The following is a 24,025-nucleotide window of genomic DNA, read 5'->3' as shown; positions in this document are numbered from 1 at the left end:
ACTCAGATTCTACTGTAGGCAGGTAAATTATGCCAGCTTTACTTTTCCCATTGTAATACTTACTATGGAGATCAGAATGCTTTGATAAGTTGTTGTGACTTAGTTACCAGCTTTAGGCACTGCAGTATTAAAATATAGCAAAAATATTTTGTCCAGCTTGTTCAGTTACTTGGAAAATGAAGCATTAACATGTTAAGGAATGTGAACAACCTTTAATACTGAAACAAAAATTTCAAGATCTACAGGAAATTTTCCTTCTGGAAGAGGCTTGCTGCAGAAAACAAGGACAAGAAAGAAACTTTTACCATTTTCCCACCTACTTATTGGGTAGTTAAAACACACACACACACATACACACACCCACACCCACCACTGCCCAGATTCTAAACCTAAAGACTCTAGGGGCATGGCTACACTTGCAGATGCAGAGCACTTTGAGTTAAACCAGCCTTCGTGGAGTGCAATAGGGAAAGTGCTGCAGTCTGTCCACACTGACAGCTTCAAGCACACTGCCGTGGCCACATTTGTGGCACTTGCAGCGGCATTGGGAGCGGAGCATTATGGGCAGCTATCCCAACATGCAAGTGGCTGCAACTTGCTTTTCAAATGGGGGTTGGGTGGGGTGGAGTGGAGCGTGACAGGGAGCGTGTTGTGTGTATGTGGGGGGAGAGAGAGTGGGTCTTTGGGGGGCTGTCTTGTAAGTTCAAATTTGGATTCTAAAACCTGTTTTAAATGAAGCAACAAATAAGCATTGCTGAACTGCAGTAGAAGTGGACAAGGTCAGCACAAGCCAAGGCTGCTTTAAAAAACAAAAAAACAAAAAAACCCAAATATATAATCAGTCAAAATCTGCATTATTTCATTTTTAAGTTGGTTACATTAGTCAATTTTTGTATACAACCTCTGCAGCATGACTGGTAGGGGCATGTGTGAAAAATTTCATTAAAAATACAAGATGCAAATCATTAGAATAAGATGGGTCTGCAAATTCTATTGAGCTGTTTCAACTACATCTGACTCTATGAAAAAGAAACAGAAAGGAGGGAGGGAGAGAGAGAGAAATGAGAAGTGCCAGTGCTTCCTTCAAAAGAGCTGATTTGAGCAGAAACTAGAAAGGGAGGCTGAGATTACCTAACTAGAAGAAAAACAAAAGACAAAACTGATCACTTACAAAAATGGAAAAGGGGAATAGAATAGACTGTTCTGCATTTGATGTAGTTTTAAACTAAAACATAAAGTTTGATCTTCAGGAAAATGAAACCAACTGCATACTCCTTCAATCCCACCATGGATTGTTAAAGGCATATCCACAATTTAGACTTTCACAATAAAATAGTTTCCTATCCTTTCTTACATGCTTTGAGCAGTGAATAACGTTGATATTTAAAGTATCATCATTGGCACCTGAATTAACATCCACTAAAATGAAGGGGGCAGTTCACAGCTCTCAGGGCTGTTATTTCAGGCTCTCTGCAAATTCAGTCAGATACTGCTACATCAGTTACACTTGGGTCATAGTTTGAAGATTTTCTTTGCAACCGTAACAGTGTTAGCTTTCATTTGAAAATGAAAAGTGAGACTTTAGGGAACAACTGAGAGGTCTGTTCATGCCCTTCCAGCTAGTCTTTTGTATCGTCTCCCAAAGTGTGGGACACAGCCCTAGGGAACACAATTTAAAGTAACAGAATACCCATTCAAATTACAGTTCATATATTTTTCTTTGACTCCAGACATGAACTTAATTCTTTAAGGAAAAGAACTCTTAAGGCAAAAATACTTCTGTGACAACAGTACAATAAAGTGTTTTAAGACAACTACATAAAGTAACAAAGGCCAAAAAGCAGGCAGAAAACAGATCATAAGACAATAAACATATAGTAAATATTAAAGCAAACCGTTAAAACACTATGAAGATCTGATGGTTGTTTCAATACATATGGTCATTTCTGATCTTGTTAAAGTTATGTAACATATCGGCAATTTCCAGCCTGTGGTTTGAAAATATGAATAGTGTTCATTTGTTTATCTTTTTAAAGACACAAGGTAGGTGAGGTAATATCTTTTATTGAATCAACTTCTGTTGGTGAAAAAGAAGCTTTTGACCTACACAGAGCTCTTCTTCAGGTCTGGGTAAGGTACACAAAGCATCACAGACAAATACAAACAGTGGAACAGATAAGGGGTTAACACGTTCAGCAAGAGACCATTCAAGTTGAAGTGGGCAGTTAATATCTCTACGGTTGTAGGACAAAGGAGGGTGAGTGGGATACAGCTTGTTGTAATGAGCCATAAATCCAGCATTTTTATTACATCCATTATTTTTGATGTCTAGAAGAGTTATGAATTTAAGTTCCCAGGCTTGTCTTTTGAAGGTGTTGTGAAGGTTTCCTTTGAGGACAAGAACTGAGAGGTCAGATATGGAATGATCATTTTGTGAGAAGTGTTCGCCCACAGCTGATATGTTGTTTTTGTGTCTCTCATATTTCTGTGAGAGTTCATTCAGGAGCATAGTGATGGTCTCATTTCACTCACCTATTTGTTCATGGGCTGTTTAAAGGACTGAATGAGGAACACCACATGTTGAGATAGGCATGTATACGGCCCATGGATTGAAAGGTGTATTGATCATTGTAGCAGTGGAGATAGGTTTCCAGGTTTTTCCATCTGTTGCTCTGGCAAGGGCTGGTGCCACTTTGAGTAGGTGTGTTCTGATCTGTGGGAAGCTTGTTTCTCATAAGCTTGGCGAGGTTGCAGGGACCACCACAGCGACAACAATACTGCAAAAAATGGAAGATATCGAATTTTGCTGGCTTTTTAAAAACAGTTTGAAAAGGTGTAACATATTTTGAATGAGTCACTTCCTGATCAGTAAACACTGAAAATACTAAAAACACCCTCCCACAGGTGTGTCTATTATCGTTTTAAAAATATATATATTCTTTTCAATGTGTCTATCTGGAAGAAAACAGGTCTAAGGACAATATTTTGGGTGAAATATTGAAATCTTTTGATCTAAAAGCTCAACAGGAGTTATACAGGAAGTTTGTGGATGAAATTTAGATCCTCTATATTTTCTTGTAGGTAGATGTAACATGTATGTAATATAAAAGATATGGGCAGCTGGGGAGTGAAAGTAAAGTGAAAAAAATGTTGACCATGAATTAGTCAGAAATTGATGAAGCAGGGAGGGAAGATAGGGTACGGCATTCATGTTTATCAATCTGATCAAGTCATCTTTTTTAAGGATTATTCTCATGTTTATATAAAGCATTTGATTGCTCTTAAATAGCCTTGAGAAATATAGTATTTAGATGGTCAGTTTCCCTACATAATACCGTTCTGTGTGGTTCCTGAGAGGCAGGAATAGACCAACATGGGGCAATGAAGCAAGTAATTATCCCTGGCTCTGCTACAGACTCATTAGGTGCCTGATCCTGCACCACTGAAGTAAATAAGGGCTTTACCTACCCAAAGAGAGAAGTAGTGATCATCACACAATGGCAGCCAGCATAGCCTGTCAGGCGCGGACAGGAGCGCACACTGCTCACAGTGGAAGGGTGGCAAAGCCACGGCACCCTGCAACATGCGCTTGTGGAAACCAACAGGAGAAATTCAGGTTGAGCAACCTCTTCGTGGTCCAAAAGCTACAATCTGACCCTCACTGTCTGTGCAGCACTTTGCAGATTTAAAGTGCTGGATGAGCAATGGATTTATAATTCACTAGGGTAACATGCATTTTACATTCCTCGGTTCCTTATTTTGTAAGCTATACACAAATATAACTGGAAAAAGCAACTTTATTTGGAACCTAAACCTTCCAGGTCCTGAATACCTGAACAGGGCACCCATCACCTCCCAGGAGGGGTTCAGCATCGTGCAAGACAGAGCGGTTTGTCTTCTGTGCAAAGCTCAATTGTTCCAGATTCTGGAGCAGATTTATACTTGCCTCCACCGTTTGCAGATTAATCACTATATTCTACTTTTCTTTTCAGCACAGATACTTCAAGGATATGACTAGTCTGACTGAGCAGCATGTGAGACGTGCCATTTCTGATGGCAGGACCTCACCACATACCTCAAAGAGAGACAGTACCAACAGGAAATTTTCTGTGCTTGCTTACGCATTGCCGCATACTGAGGATGCAGGAAATATATTTGCAAAATTCAGGTTTATTTAGTGACTGTACTCCACATAACTAGTGGCTTAGAGATCTACAAAAAAAATCTTATTGATTTGGGAGTACAAAGTATACCGAGGGAAAAAAGGTTGCACAAATAACACATGAAGTACATTGTCCTTCCCATCTAGAAAGCTAGGAGAAAATGGTATTTGTATCCTTTGGGGATTCTGAACTCTTACATTATTACATTCTCACTTTTACCGAGTAAGGAAGCAATAAGATCAAGGCCCCACATCATTCAGGGAAGAGTGGCACTGCGATGCCAGAACACCACCACCATGCTTTGTATTCTCTGCTCAGCACCATGCAAGACAACTGCAGAAGGGCCTAGAAGGTGCAAGGGGTCAGAAGGGAAGTGACCCAGGGAGGACAGACAGATGAGGGGAGAGAAGGAGGGCGGAGAGGCTGCCACTAGAGGGTCCCTGGGTTGGGACCCAGAGCAATGGGCGGGCCTGGGTCCCCTCCTTGTACAGCACCTGGATGTGGAAGTGTGGCCAAGATAGACTGCAGCCGGCCCTTGAGCAGAGGGGCTAGACCTTTGGGGGTTGTGGTTGGCCACTGTGGCAGGAGCGAACTGGAAAGACTGCTGTTAACCCCTTCTCTCCCTCCTCCCCGCCCCCCGGAAGGGGGTGAGGATGGACTATGGGGCACTGTCGGAAGGTAGTGACCAGGAGTGGATGTTGCCGAGGAGGGAGCAACACAGGTCTGGATACCAACGGGGGAGCAGATGATGAATGGGACACCGCTGGCAGAGGGTGCCCTGCAGAGGACAGAGCTAATTCCCAGACATGCCAGCGGGAGGCACTGCAGTGGGGAGTCCCAACCCTGTTACACAGTGCTTGCCTGGAAACAAAGGATATCCAAACAATAGCCCATCATTTTGTTAAGGGGGGCGGTCTCACTTAGCCTGGGACTAACCTAGTATTTACAGCTCTAACCATAGAAATTCTTCATAACTTCTACATCCAGAGAATGAGTGCTAGACTGCTGCTATAAATGGGGAGGAGGGAATATCAAACCTCTTACAAAGCAACAGTGCATACCTGAGATTATACACTCTTCTGCCAGAGACCTATTACCCTCACCTCAAAATCTTCTCACCCTTCTCCTCACAACAGGAGATAAAGTACATCAAAATAATAGGACTAGCTAATCAATTTTAGTGGCCACAATGGTTGTCTCAGATCATGTGGTGATGCAACATTACATCATGTTGTAGTGATGAGATTCACTGGGGGGGGGGGAGGGCAGGCAGGGGGAAGAAGAGAAATGAAAGGAGTCCGTGTCCCCATGGGCTTATCTCTCACCACACCAAAGTCTCAACTTCCCTTTCCTGAGTTATATATGTGGTCTCAGTAGTACTTCTCATTGAGAAATACATATTACTATGGCATGGATCAGAAATTTAGCTGTCCCTGAAAAAAGATATAAAGGAATATTAATACCATAAAATTTGGAGTGAGAAGACAGTTTCACTTTGAAAATGATTATTTTTTGTTTTGTGCACAGCATTATTCCTGAAATGTATTACAATAAATAAGCATGAAAGACCAGATTTTGATCTCAGTCACACCATCAACTGCAAAATATTTTTACCCAAATTGACTTTTCCCCTCTCACATCTCCTTTGTCTACCTTATCAGTGTATCTGAAACACTGCCAAAATGCAAAGTTAGTCTGCCTCCATTTCTACTAAAGTCTTTACTCTTCATGCCTTAATCTCTGTTTGTCTTGACTATATTTTCTTCTTTCATGGTGTTCCTAAATCCCCACTAGCTAAACCTCAGAGGATCCAGAATGCTGCAACCATATTACACTCTTCCTCCAGGCATCAGGACTGTATCACCCTTATCTTCAGATAACTTCACTGGCATCCAGCTGGCTACAGATAGAATTCACAATTGCCCTCCTGCTTTTCAAAAGTCTATAAACTTGCTCCACCTCCATCCCTGACCTAATATTCACTTACCCCCTTTCCTCTTCATTTAAATCCTCCAAAGTTGATCTCCTTTTTGCCTTCTCCTCATGACTCTCCATATTTAGAGCTTAACATAATGAGAACACTTCACATAGTTCAATACGCTCTGGGCCAGATCCTCATCTGGGCTGAGTTTACACTCAGTCCAGCTGAAGACAGCAGGAGATAGGGAGAAGTAACTTTCAGTTCCCCTGATCCTGGGCCAGGTGGAGACTGAAATAACCCAATAGAATTTAGAGAAGAGGTTCTCAAACTGGGCGGGGGGGGGCATGAGAACTTTTAGTGCGGGGACTTACTGTGCACATTTTACCCACAGCAATGAATAACTAGCACAGCAGATTCCTCCAGACATCTCAGGTCCTCAGAGGGCACTGTACATTTGACTCCAGAGGGCGCTGTGCATTTTGACAGATTTCTGTTAAGCTTGCCTAGCATTATAATGCCATCTACACATTAATCCATATGTTAAGACGTGCACATTTAATAGGAAGCATTAACAACTTAACAATAGTTTTGCTTTTGCTATTACAATGGATCGTTGGCTCAAAGAAAAAAAAAGTGAAAATCAAAGAAGCCAAAACTGATTCAAGTAAAGCACCGCAGCATATATTGGTATGGGTATATGTACTTGTGCGGTGGGAAGTGGGGGCATAAACTACTACAGACACAAAAAAGGGGGCACAATCAAATAAGTTTGAGAACCACTGACTTGGAGCATCTTAGTGACCACGCTAAGTGACACCAACTAGAGCAATTAGAGGATTGGGCCAAAAGAAATCTGATGAGGTTCAACAAGGACAAGTGCAGAGTCCTGCATTTAGGACGGAAGAATCCCATGCACCGCTACAGACTAGGGACCGAATGGCTAGGCAGCAGTTCTGCAGAAAAGGACCCAGGGGTGACAGTGGACGAGAAGCTGGATATGAGTCAACAGCGTGCCCTTGTTGCCAAGAAGGCCAATGGCATTTTGGAGTGTATAAGTAGGGGCATTGCCAGCAGATGGAGGGACGTGATCGTTCCCCTCTATTCGACATTGGTGAGGCCTCATCTGGAGTACTGTGTCCAGTTTTGGGCCCCACACTACAAGAAGGATGTGGAAAAATTGGAAAACGTCCAGCGGAGGGCAACAAAAATGATTAGGGGGCTGGAGCACATGATTTATGAGGAGAGGCTGAGGGAACTGAGATTGTTTAGTCTACGGAAGAGAAGAATGAGGGGGGATTTGATAGTTGCTTTCAACTACCTGAAAGGGGGTTCCAAAGAGGATGGATCTAGACTGTTCTCAGTGGTAGCAGATGACATAACGAGGAGTAATGGTCTCAAGTTGCAGTGGGGGAGGTTTAGGTTGGATATTAGGAAAAACTTTTTCACTAGGAGGGTGGTGAAACATTGGAATGCGTTACCTAGGGAGGTGGTGGAATCTCCTTCCTTAGAAGTTTTTAAGGTCAGGCTTGCCAAAGCCCTGGCTGGGAGGATTTAGTTGGGGATTGGTCCTGCTTTGAGCAGAGGGTTGGACTAGATGACCTCCTGAGGTCCCTTCCAACCCTGATATTCTATGATCCCCATAGGGGCCACTCTGCTGGCTGAGAAATCAGGCAAAAAGTGGCACTCACCACCCTGCCCCATCATACCCCTTGCATCAAAGTCCCTCTGTCAGGCGTACTCCTCAGCTACTCCTATGGCAGCTATCTGCTTTCCCACTTAGACTCTGTCCTTCTGCTTAATTGACACAAAGTTAATCAGGACAGCTGTTTTGAGATTTCCCACTGACTCTACTTAGCCTAATAATTGCAACAACTGCTATGTCTCATGTTCTTGTGTTTTTTTTTCTCCAATGGCAGCAAGAGCTCTAGGATAGATACCCTTTGATGTGGAGTTTGTATATGAAATAAATAAAAAAAATACACAAACTAAGGTAAATGGTGCTCCTCCTCCAGCAAGAGAGGAGGGCCATGGTAGCCAAACCAGTGCACAGGACGTGGGGTGTCCATGCATGTGTTGTGCACCTCCCATGCGGCACAGAGCTCAGCTCTGCAGGGACTCGCCGCACAGCAATGCTCCCAGCACAGGTAGATCAGAGCTGGAGGATGTGCAGCTACACTGTTCTGCACCTAGCAAAGGGTACCTGGCTGGAGTAGCTTCTGGCAACATCCCTGTGGTCACAGTGGAAAAGACTCCCCCTTTCCCAAGCACAGACTGAGGACTGGAGGTTGGATTTTATCCTATTACTATCAATTCAGCCTAATGGGGATACTTCAGCTCATGTAAAATGAAGTGGTGGTTCACGCAGTACTAATAGGCATAATATGAAACTAAGGCATTTAACCAGTAGATACTGCTCCCTCCTCTAAAGTGCAAATGTACAAGAAAAAAAAACAAGAAATGGTCCCATGTTACTAACCAGACCTGCCCCTGTGTTTGCTGAATCATAGCAGCTTACTTCACTCACAAAAATATTCTACTGCTCCTATTAGCACTGCTGGCTAACATAGCTCCAAGACAAGGAGCTGGGCTCAAGGCTGACTCTCACATCCACAGACATGTTCTTGTCTGTTTCCGAGCAGTCAGAGCAGAGTTTGATGATATTTAGAGCCTGTTTAAACTAGGAGAGACTGGACACACACCTCATCACCATGGCAGCCGCACTGACGGTGGTAGCGGTGGAAGCTGTTGTGCAGGCAGAACACAGATGCACCTGTGGAGAATTATGGGTCCAAATTTTGCTAGTATGGATGAAGCCTTAGATTGAATTGATTTCTCAGTTGGGAAATGAGTATGCACAGACTCAGAGTATAATGATGTGGAAACCTTCAGGAAAGTTAAGACAAATTAATAAAAGGTGTGATGTTATAAGGCAGCGGGTTCTCAAACTGTGGGTCGGAAACTCAAAGTGGTTCACGATCCCATTTTAATGGGTTTGCCGGGGCTGGCGTTAGACTTGCTGGGGCCCAAGCCCCACTGCCTGGGGCCAAAGCCAAAGCCTGGGGCAGAGGTTACAGCCCCCCCACGCACACACGCCTGGGGCTGAAGCAATTGGGCTTCAACTTTGGCCCCCTCTCCTCGAGCAGCCAAGCTCGGGCGGACTCAGGCTTTGGTTCCCACGCCTGGGGTCATGTAGTAATTTTTGTTGCCAGAAGGGGGTCACAGTGCAATAAAGTTTGAGAACTCCTATTATAAGGCATTAAACAGCCATGTCGACATTCTCATTCAGAAATAAAGTGGCCTTAGTTCCCTTTAGCTTAATCCCCTTGGACTGAATGAGAGCGTTCACACCGGATAGAATGCACTTTAAATTCACATCTGTCATTAATTTATCTTAACTTTCCTGATTCAAGGAAGCACTTAAACACATGCTTAAGTCAACTAGAAAGACGGTTAAAACGTGGGTTAAAGCCTCAGTACTATTAACATCAGTGGGATGTAGGTATATTCTTAAATACGGTCCTGAACTGAGATGTTTTCCTGAATTGGGATCCTTACAGTTGGCAAAGGATTATCGTGTAGCACTGAGTTCTACAAGTTAGTGAGGCAAAGAACTTTGTGGAACTCAAAAAAGGATTAAACACTTGTATGAATAATATTAGCTAGGTTAGAAGAGATACAAATCTATAAGACAACCACTAATTGCTATGGTTAGGAAAAAGCTTTGTTAATGAGCACAGTCATTTATTGCTAAAGTTTTTCCTCAGTCTTCTGAAGCCCCTGCCACCAGCTGCTGTCAGAGACAGGATGCTGAATTAGAAGAAGCATTTATCTGCTTTAGTACAGCAATTTTTTGGTCCTGCTAACAAAAGGATATATGCCTGCAGTTAAAAATATCTGCAGTTTAAAATTAGGATGCTTGGAGGGCTAGGAAGCTGAACACACCTTGAGAGACCTCTAAACTGTAGATGTTTGTCAAGCCATAAAATGTTTTCAGAAGTAATGTGTTTAATTACATTAAGTGTTCCTTTAGATGGTTATAGCTGGAAAAAAGTGAAGACAAAGTCTAGGTTCTGAGCCGCAAGCAACATTATTTTAACTGACTTACTAGGGAAGAAAATTGAATTATTTGGACTTCTCAAGAGGAAATATCTGCGCCTCAGCCAGTAGGTCACCACCAATGCAAACCAAGTGCAACAGCAATTCACCCATGTTTTCATGTAAATTTCACTTCATGTAGCAGAACTAGGTCAGAAAAAAAATCTCTACTGAAAGGGGAAAAAAATCTAATGAACTGTATATTGAAAGAGGGAGACAGCAAATGTACAGCTCTTTCTAACTGTGCTGTGTCAAATAAATGTACCGACATGGGTTGTATCCTGGCAAACCAGTGTCAGCTCATGACAAAGCCCCAGGCCTCACTGAATGCTTACAAATGCATAGACAGGCCAATTCGCTCATGTACCAGTATAGGTCAGTGTGACTCTTAAATGCATAAGAGTGTATTTGGTGTTTAAACTCCATGAAAACTAATGGGATGCTAAGTGAAAATAAATGAAAGTATCTGTACCTTCCTGGTGAAGGTCATCATTACATCTCTGCCCAGAAAATAAGGGCTTAAGTTAGCACTCAGAAATTGTTGCCATTTTTGCTAATTCAGACTATTTCCAGGTACTATGTGCTCAAATACTACAGAGATGGGCAGCAGTATAAAACCCTTTGAGAGACTAAAAAGAATTAGAAAAGACAAAACGAGCCAGTCTTCACACAAGTACTTCTGATGGATTTGCAGATCTGTGAGGTTGAATAAAATTCACCTGATTGATATCAGTGCAGATGAGTGCTCGAAGCCAAAGCAGGCAGGTCACAAAGCAGGGGAGCCCTACTGTAATGAGCTTTCTCTTAGCTGGTGTCAGTAAAGGCAGCAAGCTAGTCTGGAAGCAGACAGGAGCCCTGTTATGGTACACTTTTCACCCACATCAGTGTAAGGTGCAGGACCAGGTCTATGGGACTTGGTGTAAAGGGTTTTTTGCAGACTGACAGCAGTGGATGCAGGGTGGCAAAATGGCAGGTCACAAAGCTGTTGAACTAGGGAGCTGCTGAAGTGGGCTATCCCCTTCCCTTTGATGTCAGCAGCACTGTACTGGACATTAGTGCCCAAAGCACCTCAGTGTCCCTCTTGATAACATGGTGGGACATGGGAGTCTTTCTCCAGCTGATTGTTAGTGAGCAAAGAACAGAGCGTGAAGGGACTGAATTGAAGGCATGGCAAGGAGTCGCTAGCAAAATGAGCCAAACGAATAAGATAGTATTAGCAAACTGATGTTTCTTTTTCCCAGCATTTTGCTAAATTACTTGTGGAAGCTTAAATCTTGAGGATTATGCTAATGAACTTTTGGTTCCATTACAAACTCAGAACAAGTTCACAAAAAGGATGTCTACATTTCATAAAGCTTTTGAGTGAAACTAGACCTGTTTACAAGTAAACCTGAGATGACATATGTTTGCATCAAAAACAGGAAATTCACGATCAGAACACAAACAGTTTAAACAAAATAGTTCAGAATCTGTTCCAGTCAGAGGGTCAAATGGTCTACCACACCCGGGGGGGGAGGGGGGGGGGACGGGCAGATGCTGCCAGGCAGCTGGTTATGCTTGCCTAGTTCCCTTCCCTAAGCCCAATACAAGTAGTCTTGGGGCTACTTGTCCCAGTGAGCTATTGTTCTCTTAAAGGACCATGCACTAACTGGGGATTTCCAGAGTGCATCTCATTCCAGCCATTTCCATTTCTCACCCTCCTTGTCTGACATGTTTCCTGTACAAGGAGCTGCAGGGAGGGAAGCACAGGAGCTGGCCCTACAGAGAATTGCGGGAGTGGATCAGAGCAGAGAATCTGAAGTGTGTTCAGACCAGAAGATCAAAGAGAAAGAAGGATGAGGAAAATGGAATTATCACTCATGGCTCAAAGCAAAGAGAATGTTTGTACAAGCCTCTGCAAAATGAAACCACTACAATTTGCTCAGTTTTAGATATTTCCTGTTAGATTAGACAATGTTAGCAGACCATAGGTTTAATTTGGGGGCATCAATTTTGGGGATGTCTCTAAAATTAGTTTTTAGAATTATTTTCTCCTATCTTCATAATCATTACTGGTACTCCACTAGCCTCCCTGTCACCCAGGCTTGGTGTGTTACTTGGAGGTCTGGGGAGAAGGCAAGAGATGCTAACTGTTGCCAAATCCTGCTGATTCTTCCTACAGAGCATTCTAAAACCTGTCCTGCCTTCTCCATCTCTACTGCTAAAACGTTTGCCCAGGCCTTGATCATCTCAATTTTCAGCTAGCGGATGCTCATCCTCTCTGCCTTACTAACTATTGCCTCAATCTCTGCCAGTCCATACAAAAAGCTGCCATGAAGACCATGTTTCACTTTGATGTCTCAAGCTATGTATCTATTTATATAGCTCTTATCACCATAGTAACTGAATGCCCCCACAAACACATTTATCCTCAACACCCCACAAGGAAGTATACTATTATCCCCATTTTACAGGTGGGAAAGGGAGGCACAGATATTTCTTGCTCACAATGAATTTCACTATTATTTGTTAAACACTCAGTGTGTTTGGTACTGTACAAAATAAAGATTAAGGGCACAACACTGCAGATTACTTCACTTTAATCCCATTGAAATCAGTGGGACATGTTACTTGTGAGTAAAGTTATTTGTGCTTAAGTCTTTGCAGTATTGGGCTCAAAAAGAGTCCATGTGAAAAGAGCTTTTGCCATTGACTCCAAGAGGAGGAGGATTTAATGCTAACAGGCAGGTATTCAAAGGAACTGAATAACTGCAGCTGCCATTGAAGTTACTGGGAAATATAGGTTTTCAGTACAGCTGGCTGGGAATTGTTTGTCAATACACTGTTGTGACAGAAAATGCAGTTTCTGCAAAAAAATATAATTTCTGACCAATTTGAGAGGATTTTTTTTTCAAAAATTTAAAATCTATTTCACAGCAAAACTGGGAAACGAACCCAGAGCTCATAATTGCCAGGCCAGTAACTTAACCACAGGACAATCCTCCTTCCCCTATTCAAATCTAATTTGCACTCCACTCTGCTAGCTGAATAAACTTAGCCCATTAACTCTTAGAAGAGTGTGGTGATTTTGATGTCTTTATTGCAGGGTCGAGTTGAGTCAACCATAATGATGATCACAAAGACCATTTTCCTCTGCTTTCCTGTCTCCTGCTGAGTTACTTTGGTTGATGGCATTCAAAAAACACTACACTATGCTTTGACAAAAAGGACACACTCAGGCTTTCTATCTGGTAAAACAAAATACTAGTCACTTTGTCCAACTGACAGCTACATAATACATAAAGGACTTCAGCTGATAGGTGTATGGTACACTTTACGGTATGTGCATGCAGTTCAAAGTTTTATAATAAACTCAGGGCCTGATTCTACTCTGTTACACTCCTGATTTCCATGACAATCTCCACAGAAGTCAATGGAGTTACACCAGTGTAAAAACTGTTTGAGCAAGAGCCAAATTTGGTCCATACTGTTTAAAGTAAACTACATTGGAGAACAATTTATAAAGGTTATCAAATCTATGCTTATGTGCTTTCCACACTGCATTTTTTACCTCACTAAAAATATTAAAAGCTTCTACTCCTAAGTCTAAATTTCCCCTGACAATTTAATTAGACAAGACAAACATCGGATAGGGGAAGGAGCACAACACACAGAGTGAACAGTGTGGTGGCAGCAAATGTCACATAGTTTCCCGTATTATTTATGTTGTGAGTTTAGTTAGAGGGAATAAGCTCAGCGGAAAAGGGAAGGGAGTAGAGACACTGAAGGGAAAGTGGGTGAGTGGGACAGGGCAGGGGAGAAGAGGGTAAGAGGGGCAGGTAGAAAGTGAAGCTGAGGAGGAGAGACATTGAGGGAGAGGGTGGCAGCAAACAGCCAATCAGCAAAGAGTAGAGAAAGTTCAGTCAAACCTATACAAATATTCAGAGAACTTTTCAAGGTCCCTGCTTTGGTTGCTTCTGCTCCTACCAGCTGGAGTCTCCAGCTGATTCTGCTCTGCAATTTCTCCCCATGGCAGGGAGGCACAACTGGGACCCTACTGCCCGCCCTCAGTGAGAGAGCATGTGGGGGGGGGGAGGGGGCAGGGGGTTTCTTCCCTGGATAATTCTTGCTCCAAGAAGATGATGGACAAGTGGTGGTCCCAGCTGGGCCCCACTTTACCCCCTTCATCCCAGTGCAGGAGTCCCTGCTTTGGCTAGAACATGTAAATGCTGGGTAGTCAGTTCACATGCTTATCTGAAGACTGGGTTCTATCACAATCAGTGATTTGGAGAGACTAAACTCTTTAAAATTCACATTTTCTGAGAGTCTAATATAACCAACCAAAATATTTAGGAACAGAAAGATTCTTCTTTCATGCACACTTTCCAGGGCATTTCAGCTAATGCGACTAAGAAAATATTCTAATCTATTTTGACAAATAGTCTCTCTCTCTCAGTATGATAAAAGCTTTAAAAAAATGCAGACAATTTTATAATACAAGTACATTTTCATCTAATACATTTCTTGTCACGTTACCTAAATTCACTAGTCAAAACATGCCGTTGGGGTATATCTGAACGCTTGCAGCAGTTACATACAGGTAGGCCAGGCATTTTATGTCTTGAGTAGCATCTATTGCTGCCAGGGCTTGCTTTTCATACAACTCATTTAAACCTCCCCTGGAGGAAACACTAACAGGCCGTACAAAGCTTTGTAAGCTACCACAAAAATCATTCCTAGGGCTACTATATTGCTCTATAACGTCCTCAACGTTTTATGTGTCTCAATGAGAAAAAAAGCTTTGCTTCTGTGGAGTTCTGAGGTCTACAAAAAAAAAGAAAAGAAAAGCTACTCAGCCATTTTAAGCAGTGCTTTAAAAAAAAATCCTTTATAATGATTTTATTATTGATACGAGGTTTTCTTCTAGTTTCTTCTCGAGAGAGCAAAGTGAGGAATTTCTATAGTAGTTGTACCTGTTTGGGAGTGCAGATACTAGGTCAGGAAAGGAACAAAAGGATTTTTTAAAAACCTCTCCGAATGTTTGGGCAGTATCTTGACATTTCAGTACTTGGTGTTTTTTCTGTGCACACCCAGGCTGAGCATGTTGTGGCTGTGCAGTACGTAATGAATGGCACCATACATCAATTGCTGTACATTTATATTCTGTCTGCACACTCAGATTTTATTTCCTATTTGTAAGGGAAACACATAGCAGCGTTCAGCTGAAACAAAGCTCAGCACAGTTCCTACTCTGCTGCCTTTCAGCCTTGCTGGTAGAACTGTTGCCTGTAGACCACCATGTCCCAGTCAGTTTCAGATAAAGTCATGTGTAGAAGGAATACAAAGGAATACAAGCAGACCGACAGAACACTGGCCTCATTCACCAGATGAACAACAAAGATCCTACACAGTCAGTAAGGATGTATTTATTCCACACAATCTGTGTGAAACCGTCCTCCTGGGCAATTTTTGAACATACGGTATAGCATTTCACCATCGTGTACAGCACTAATGGTGCTTTATCAATTCAGAACTGAATGCAGAGTCTTTGTTTGTGTTGTCAAAGCTAGCTTGCCCTCATCATCATCATCATACTTCATCTACAGACTGTTATTAACGCCTATATTTCATCTGGGCTGGATTAATGTACAACAAAACCTCCATTTTCAAAAGCAGCTGGAAACAGCAGAAAAACAAACACAACAAATACATATATGTATGGTGGACCATCCACCACCAAACCTGAAGCAAGCGCTACTAAACAGTGCTGTGTTTGCAGCATAATCTTTTTCAAGTTTGTTGATCAATATCTATTGTGCACTCTGCTTACATTAATATCCCTCATACATGGAGTAGGCAGTTGCCTACCTGTAGGAGTTGAGAGGACTGAACGGTTGTATGTCCTTCTCCCCCCAAGTTATGTTTTGTATATTAGATTTACCATTCTTGTCTTAAATTAGATCCTGTGTTAAATTAGTTCCCAACTCCACACAGAGCCACTGCCTCCACCTGCTCACATCCCACTAAAGGAACAGGCTATTAGACAATAAGATCTTCAAGGAAGAGACTAAAAGAAAAGGAGGACTTGTGGCACCTTAGAGACTAACAAATTTATTTGAGCATAAGCTTTCGTGAGCTACAGCAGACTGTTTTTTACTACTGTATATGTTTGTGTAGTGCCCACCACAAGGGGGACTCAAATTCCAACTGGGGGCCTCAGGGCTTTACCATAATACAAATAATGCTTTTTTCATTACGATCCTATATTTCATAGATGTCGGATGGACATTTGGCACATACAGATAGCCACTTTTAAACAACAAGAAAGATCTACAAAAGCATCTCAGTCCCATTGATTTTCAACGGGACATCAGCAGTGTTCCCTCCAATTTTTCCCATGCATGTGCAGAATGAATTTTGTTATACGGATCAATATGGAGGTGATGTGTGGCACATCACCTCCATATTGGTGCACATAAGAAAATTCATGTGGCGGGGTGGGGCCGAGAGGTTCAGAGTGTGGGAGGGAGCTCAGGGCTGGGGCAGAGGGTTGGGGTGCGGGGGCATGGAGGGCTCCAGCTGGGTGCAGGCTCTGGGTTTGGGGTGCAGTGGGACTCCCTGGGCTACAGTGGGAAGAGAGAGGACCCCCCGCCCCAGCAGCACCTGACCTGGGGGAGAGGCGCCTCTCCCCCAGCCGCAGCAGGTCCAGGCCAGGTCGGGGACGGGTACCTATCCCGCTGCTACAGCAGGTCTGGGCCGGGCCGGGTTGGGGCCAGAGGAGGGGTACCTGTCCCTCAGCCACAGCAGGTTCTGGGCCGGGCTGGGCGAGGGGCACCTGTCCCCTGGACATGGCAGGTCTGGGGCTGGGCTGAGTTGGGGCCGGGGCACCACGACCGGTCCAGGGCTTGGGGATAGGCATCTCTCCCTCTGCAGCCCTAAGCGCCTGTGCAGTGCTTAATAAGCAGCTGTGCGGCTACGTGGCCACACAGCTTAGAGGGAACTTAGGACATCAGCTCCTCAGTCTCTCAAGGGGAAAAACTTCAGGACAGTTACAGGTCTTTTCAAATTCTACTGTCTATAGTCAAACTTTCCCCCTGAAATAGTAAGTTATTCCTTGAAATCTTCATCTCACCCAGTATATTAATTTGCAAACAAAATCTACACCTAGTGGCAGATAAGGTTGCAGCAGTACACATTGCATCCACCCAAAATCTTAAAAGAATGAAAATAAGTTAAAAGGAAAGACTTCGATACCTCTCCACTTTAATATTGTTTGCCATGCTATCAGTATCACACTCCAACACCCCGTAAAGCTTTCATTTCCATTTCCAACAGATACAAAAAAGCAATACATGCCTCGGTGTCATCAAACTTGCACTCTAATGAAAAATCAGTAGTGACCTCCTATGCTTTTACATCAGTTATATCAACAGAGCAACTCATCTGACTGTCACTTATTCCATGCATTTGGAAAATTTATCTGCATTAACAATGCTGAGGTCACTGTTAAGGTCTTGCATTAGAGGTGTTGTATATAACTACCGAGGGCTCTATATACAGTAAATGTAGTTTAGTTGTTAGTGTGGAAAACCAATGCCAGTACATTTAGAGGTCTGTGTAGCATGTAGGTGAATCTCCACTGCAGGGAGTATATTGACAGAAATGTTAACACACCAATGAGTCACTTCTGCAAAAAACACAGGGGGTTCTTCTGCAGATGTCTGTATCAAGGAAGGTGAAGCATGGATTTAGAGTTCATTTAATCTGGGCCTGATCCAAAACCCTAGTGAGGTCACTTGAAAGACTGGCGTTGACTTAAGCGAGGTTTGGATCAAATACATAACGCATAACTACTTCATCATAGAATAGAAAAAACAGAAGATATTTAGAAAAAGCAAAAACACATTGTTTTCTTTCCTTGAAAGAGATCTTGATTTTTCTAATCTAAAGTGAAATATAAACAAATTAAATAAGTGGGGATTTCAGGCTCTTATCTTAAACAACCTTTAGAGTAGGTTTCAGAGGAACAGCCGTGTTAGTCTGTATTCGCAAAAAGAAAAGGAGTACTTGTGGCACCTTAGAGACTAACCAATTTATTTGAGCATGAGCTTTCGTGAGCTACAGCTCACTTCATCACTCACGAAAGCTCATGCTCAAATAAATTGGTTAGTCTCTAAGGTGCCACAAGTACTCCTTTTCTTTTAACCTTTAGAGTATTAATTTAAAGCAAACAGCAACACTGTACATGCAGAAGCCCCAAGACTACAATGGATAGGGAGGTGCATACATGAGTGAGTATGAGCTGGTTCTCATGAGTTAGGATCTTAAATCATCTCACTCACAAATTATTGTGCTCACTCATTCTATCTTGACAAAAAGCTAGAGAAACAGACACATTGGATACAACTTGTGGGATGGGAATATTACCAAATAAAATTAGACCAAGTCACTCAAAGACAAAAAGTTATATCTATTTGAAAAAAAAACTGAAAAGCCACCACCACACATGAACGTAGCACACAATATAGGGAAGGGAGATGAGGGTGAATGACGACTATGGTAACGAGATCACATGCTTCCACAGGGTAAGTATATGTACTACTTGATGGTTACAAATTCTTTGGAAGACACTTAAATTATTAATACATAAATAATGTGAGTTCCATCTGCCTGAATAATATACCTAGCCATTGTTAGTTGGATTTCTTTTTGGCATCATGGTAGAAGTGGGCCTTGAGTAATGACTAAGGAGGGGAGGTGTTATGGATTAGTTCATTGTGGCATTCCATGATTTAGGAACAGTGCGGAAGAAATTACAGAGATGTTTGTGGAAAAAGAGATACAAATGGGCATTAGAGGCTGGCATTTTAGGGGGAGCAGATGGGAGGATGTGATAAACATGAACAGATGAGTAGGGAGGGGCAGATTTTCAAAATGTTCTGAAATACACCAATGTAAAATACCATGTGACTTCAGATCTTGCCATTTTGAAGAAATGTAATTATTGGCATGCCAACGATATGGCTCATTTATTAATATGCCCAGTGAGTCAAATGCCTCCCATAGAGGAATTTTTTATATTATTCTGAGGAATGTCAGCATACTAGAGACAATGCTCACTTTAATGATCTACACAGAGATCTGGGAATGAAGATATTCACATGCCTCTGTGAAAAGGAGGAACTGGGCCCTTGGTGACACATGATTTGAATTGGCAATTTGATTCTGTGTTACATTTTAAACAGAATAGTCCCTGAAATAAAGTGTTCCATGGTAATTTGCCTGTATTCTGTTTTCTATTGGGTCTCCCACTTCACTCCCATTCCTGGCTAATACCTTCCCATCTTCCCTGAATCTGTACTGGAAATTGGCAATAAAATCTACTTATGGGCATTTGTAAACATCCCTTAATACCTGCAAATTATGCAGCTGTTGAGAGGCAAGCACTCTGGAAAGCACACTAGAAATTAACTGTGACTAGTGTTCTGGAAGCACTGAGGTTTTTTGGGTCATTGTACGAAAAATATTTTTGAAGTGATAATTTCAGGCCTCAAATGACAAATCAGTGAAGAATTATTAAATTAATTTCACAGACTAAAATGCAGTTTACAAAATCCTCACTATCAGTCATTTTAATTTGATCTAATCTTTATGTAGACAGAATAAAGGCAAAGAGAGGGATGTAGTGCAGAAAACTAGGAGCAGAAAACTCCTGAGGTCTAACCCAGCTCTGATACTGATTCCTTCTGTGGTTTCTTGACCTCCATGGCTCAGTCAATCTGCTCATCTGTACAGCTGAAGGAAAGTAGGATGGACTTATATTATATACATTGCATTATCCCCATTTTACAGCTAAGGAAGAACGCCAGCATGTTGTATTGGATAGCAGTTAGGAAACCTGGCTTCTATTCCTGGCTCTGGCTCTGACCTGCTGTGTGGACTGGACAAGTTATTCTACCTCTCCCTGTGTCTGTCTTGTCTATTTAGATTTCAAGCTCTTCAGTCCAGACGCTGCTCCTCACTATGTGTTTGTACAGTGCCTAAAGCTATGGGCCCCAAGTTTGAACAAGGCTTCACCATACTACTAGTTCTGCAGTTTCATGTTAGAGTCTGTTTTTGAAGGTTTTTTTGTTGAAGAATTGCCACTTTTAGGTCTGTTATTGAGTGACCAGGGAGACTGAAGTGTTCTTCTACTGGTTTTTGAATGTTATGATTCCTGATGTCAGATTTCTTCAACAACAAAAAAACCCCCAAAACTTCAAAACCAGACTCCAACGTGAAACTGCAGAACTGGAATTCATTTGCAAACTGGACACCATCAGATTAGGCCTGAATAAAGACAGGGAGTGGCTGGGTCATTACAAAACCTAAACCTAATTTCCCCAATACTAATTTCCCCCCCCCGCACTGTTACTCACACCTTCTTGTCAACTGTCTGAAATGGGCCACTCTCATTACCACTTTAAAAGTTATTTTTCCTTCCTTGGTATCCTGCAGTCAATTGAATTGTGACCTCACACTTGGTAAGGCAAATCACATCTTTTCATGTATTTTTACCTGCTCCTGTATTTTCCACTCCATGCATCTGATGAAGTACGTTCTAGCCCACGAAAGCTAATGCCCAGATAAATTTGTTAGTCTCTAAGGTGCCACAAGGACTCCTCATTGTTTTTGCTGACACAGAAGAAACAGAGCTACTACTTTGAGATCTGGGAAAGGTACTCCCAGTGTTACAGCAAAATGCAAGGTGGAGCAGATTGTTTATGCTAAGTAATTATAAATAGTGATTCAAAAGCTTGTCTCTCTCACCAACAGAAGTTGGTCCAATAAAAAATATTACCTCACATGCCTTGTATCTCTAATATCCTGGAACCAACATGACAACAACTACACTGTTCCCCGTGGAGGTATTTTAGATCTGGTACAGACTTCTTGTGTGACCTTGGGTGAGACACTTAAGTCCAGAACATTCTCCCAATGTAGCCAACAGGTAAAGCTCTGACACTCTTTTAGATCCAACCCTGCAAAGTACTCATATGAGCAAACCAAATCTCACGAATAAACTACTCATATGAATAAACTTCTGTACTTAAGTTTTTGCAGCATCTGGCCTTAGTTTGATATACAGAGGTGAGCACATCAATGCGTGCTTAAAAAAACAAATACCAACAGTGACCTACATCAGTGGGAGCAATATCAAGCTTTTAATATCTCTTTGCCTCTATTTTCTCAACTTTAAAAGGAGATAATAAAATGGGTTCCTGAGGCTACATTAGTGGAAGACTGAGATCTCTGGATAGAAGGTGCTAAGCATTATCATAACAGATTATTTCTTAACTATATTTATCTGTAAACTACATCACCTTTGCATATATTTTATTATTCTTTGAGTGTACTTCTTTCACGTCCATCTGAATTTTGTTTTGCTATTTTAAAATATTTTTATTTGAATTCTATTTTATTTTCAAAGTTACAATTTGCATTAAGCAAACTATTTCATGCCTTTAATCCTGAGATTGTTGATTATCCATAAGTACATCAAACTCGTATGTAATTTATTTTCCACATTTTCATCAGAAATATCCAGATTTCCTTTCTGTTTTCCCAGGGCAAAACAGATAAATATTTGGTGGTAGTTACAGATGGCATTTAAAAAAAAACAACAACACACCACCCTAAAAAAAAAAAATCTTTCAAATTCCTTGAAGCATGGACAAATGTATTTTCATTTGGAAGTAATGTATATAGATCAGCTGCTATTGTGTTGATAGTTCCAATTAAAATGTAAAAAATGGGACATTACAAAACTTTCTCATCTAAGTTTCTTTTTCTAAGAACATCTCCAACTTTTATCCCACTAAACTAAAAAATACAAGACTTTTTCCACTCCCTAGATGTTTATCCTCCAATCAGTTAGAACTTGCAATAAGTTTTCTAGTTAAAAAACTTAATTTTCATTTCCTGAAAGAAAATGAAGAAAGATCCAGCAGAAATTGGAACAGGAATCACTGTATGAGGAACAGCTAGAGCCTACTGGTAAATGAATAAGGTAAAGAGAGACTTAAATGGGAGACAGATCCATGCAAAATTGGTCTGTCACAGTTGAGGGTAAGCTGTCCCTTTGATCCCTCACTCAGTCTCTCTGTGGACACACTTCTCAAGTGATACACCCAGCACATCCACTTCTCTCAATGGAATCCCATGCTTCACCCCACTTTTACACTGGCACAGAGGCACAACCCAACCCATTTTTCTTTGACTGCTCAAAGACCTAGATCACACATTTCCTTCAGAGTCCCCTAGCCTGCAAGCAGGACCAGGAAAAGTCTTAATGTGACAGCATGTCATTTTACAGACTGCTGATCAGAGCATGGTAGGGTTAAACCTTGAAAGGAATTGACACCTGTATTGTCTGTTGAGCATCAGTGACTGACTATCTACAGTCATTGACTTTTGGTTCCTCACAGTGTTGGCCCCTAAAGGAGTTCTGTGATATGACAAAGAGGTCATGAGTAAGAGAAAAGATAGAGACCTACAACTATTTGAGCTAAACAGGCAAGTCTCCTGCCTGGTACAATTGACTTTATTAAAAACAATGGGTCGTATTCCGAGAGCAATGGAGCACCTTGAGCATGATCCAAAGCCCCATTAAAGTAGGTGGGAATCATTCAATTGACTTCACTGAGTTTTGGATCAGCTTCATGGGAGCACCTTCAAATCCTATTGAGATTAATTGAAGTGGCAGATGCTCAGTGTCTCTCATGGTATAACCCACAGGAAATAAAATCAGAGATAAAACAAAACATGAAATAAAAAAGGGAAAAAGGAAAAGGAAGACAGGGAGGAATAGGCTGTCTCTGGAAAAGAAAAATGAAACGAGCGTGCTAGGAAAATATTTTCCTAGCTCCTGCTACCAGTACCACAATAATGAATATGGTACAGCTGCAGATCTCCTTTTTTCCCCGAGTTATCTTATTTTTCCCCTACCATTGCACCATTTTACAGCTCATTCCACATTTACCTTTTACTGCTCTTGCAATTTCCCTGGGATTTCTTTCACTCCTCTGCTGCTTATTTTAAAATTGATTTCCTGCCACCTTTTCTCAGCCTCCTCCTCTTGATTACTAGAAACACCTTGAGAGTATACCACTGATCCCAATGTCAACATATTGGAAACTCTCCCTGCTCTCTTACAATAACTCAGTATTCTCCAACTGATTTTAACTTACTGATGTTCAACTTAACAGCAGCAATAAATAAATGAAGGGGAAAGAAATGGGCGTGACAACTTCAGCACTTAATGCACTTAGTCTCCTTCACTTTGTGGTGGTGCTACCAGGCTATACAATTTAACAGCACTGCTTGCTTGGCTATCCATGAAGTGTTATTGGCTTGCAACAAAGAAACTGATTAAACAGATTACCATCAGAGATTCCAAAACGATGAATGGACCTGGATTGCCAGACCTTAGGTCAGCAGCAGTAATTTGACACATTTAGCCTCTTGATAAAAGATTCGGAGGTGGCACCTTCTGGCACACATTCAACTGTTCTATTGACACCAGCTCTCAAGAGACACACTTGTTTTCCTGACCAATGGGAAAATGCAGCAGATTAACAGTAGGAGAAAGGGCAAAAAGAAAAAAAATTAAAATATACATATATTGATAAAACAAACATTGACACCATGGTGATTCAAGATATGCTGTCAAAACCTAGTCCAAAAGCCACCTGCTCTGTCAGACTCCACACCAACAGAGGAATTTCATGTAATTGATTCAGCTTCAACCTAGAGCACTAATCCTGCATTAAAGTTAAGCTATTTAGATTTGCAGCACTACATTGTGCACTGCATGAGGTAACCATAT

The 24,025-nt window shown here is 41.7% G+C and overlaps 1 long non-coding RNA gene across 3 annotated transcripts in view; it reads right to left on the bottom strand.

The window, feature by feature from the left end:
- Positions 1 to 833: 833 nt before the first annotated feature.
- LOC125637322 (uncharacterized) overlaps positions 834 to 24,025 on the bottom strand; it is a 242,651-nt gene continuing 219,459 nt past the window's right edge. For all 3 annotated transcript variants that reach the window (XR_012668420.1, XR_012668421.1, XR_012668422.1), the window contains exon 4: positions 834 to 2,777. This is a non-coding gene — a long non-coding RNA (uncharacterized LOC125637322). The remainder of the gene's footprint in view (positions 2,778 to 24,025) is intronic.

The sequence above is a fragment of the Caretta caretta genome, chromosome 5 (genome assembly GCF_965140235.1).
Source record: "Caretta caretta isolate rCarCar2 chromosome 5, rCarCar1.hap1, whole genome shotgun sequence".
NCBI classification, from domain to species: Eukaryota; Metazoa; Chordata; order Testudines; family Cheloniidae; genus Caretta; species Caretta caretta.
This window is presented reverse-complemented; position numbering and strand designations above follow the sequence as displayed.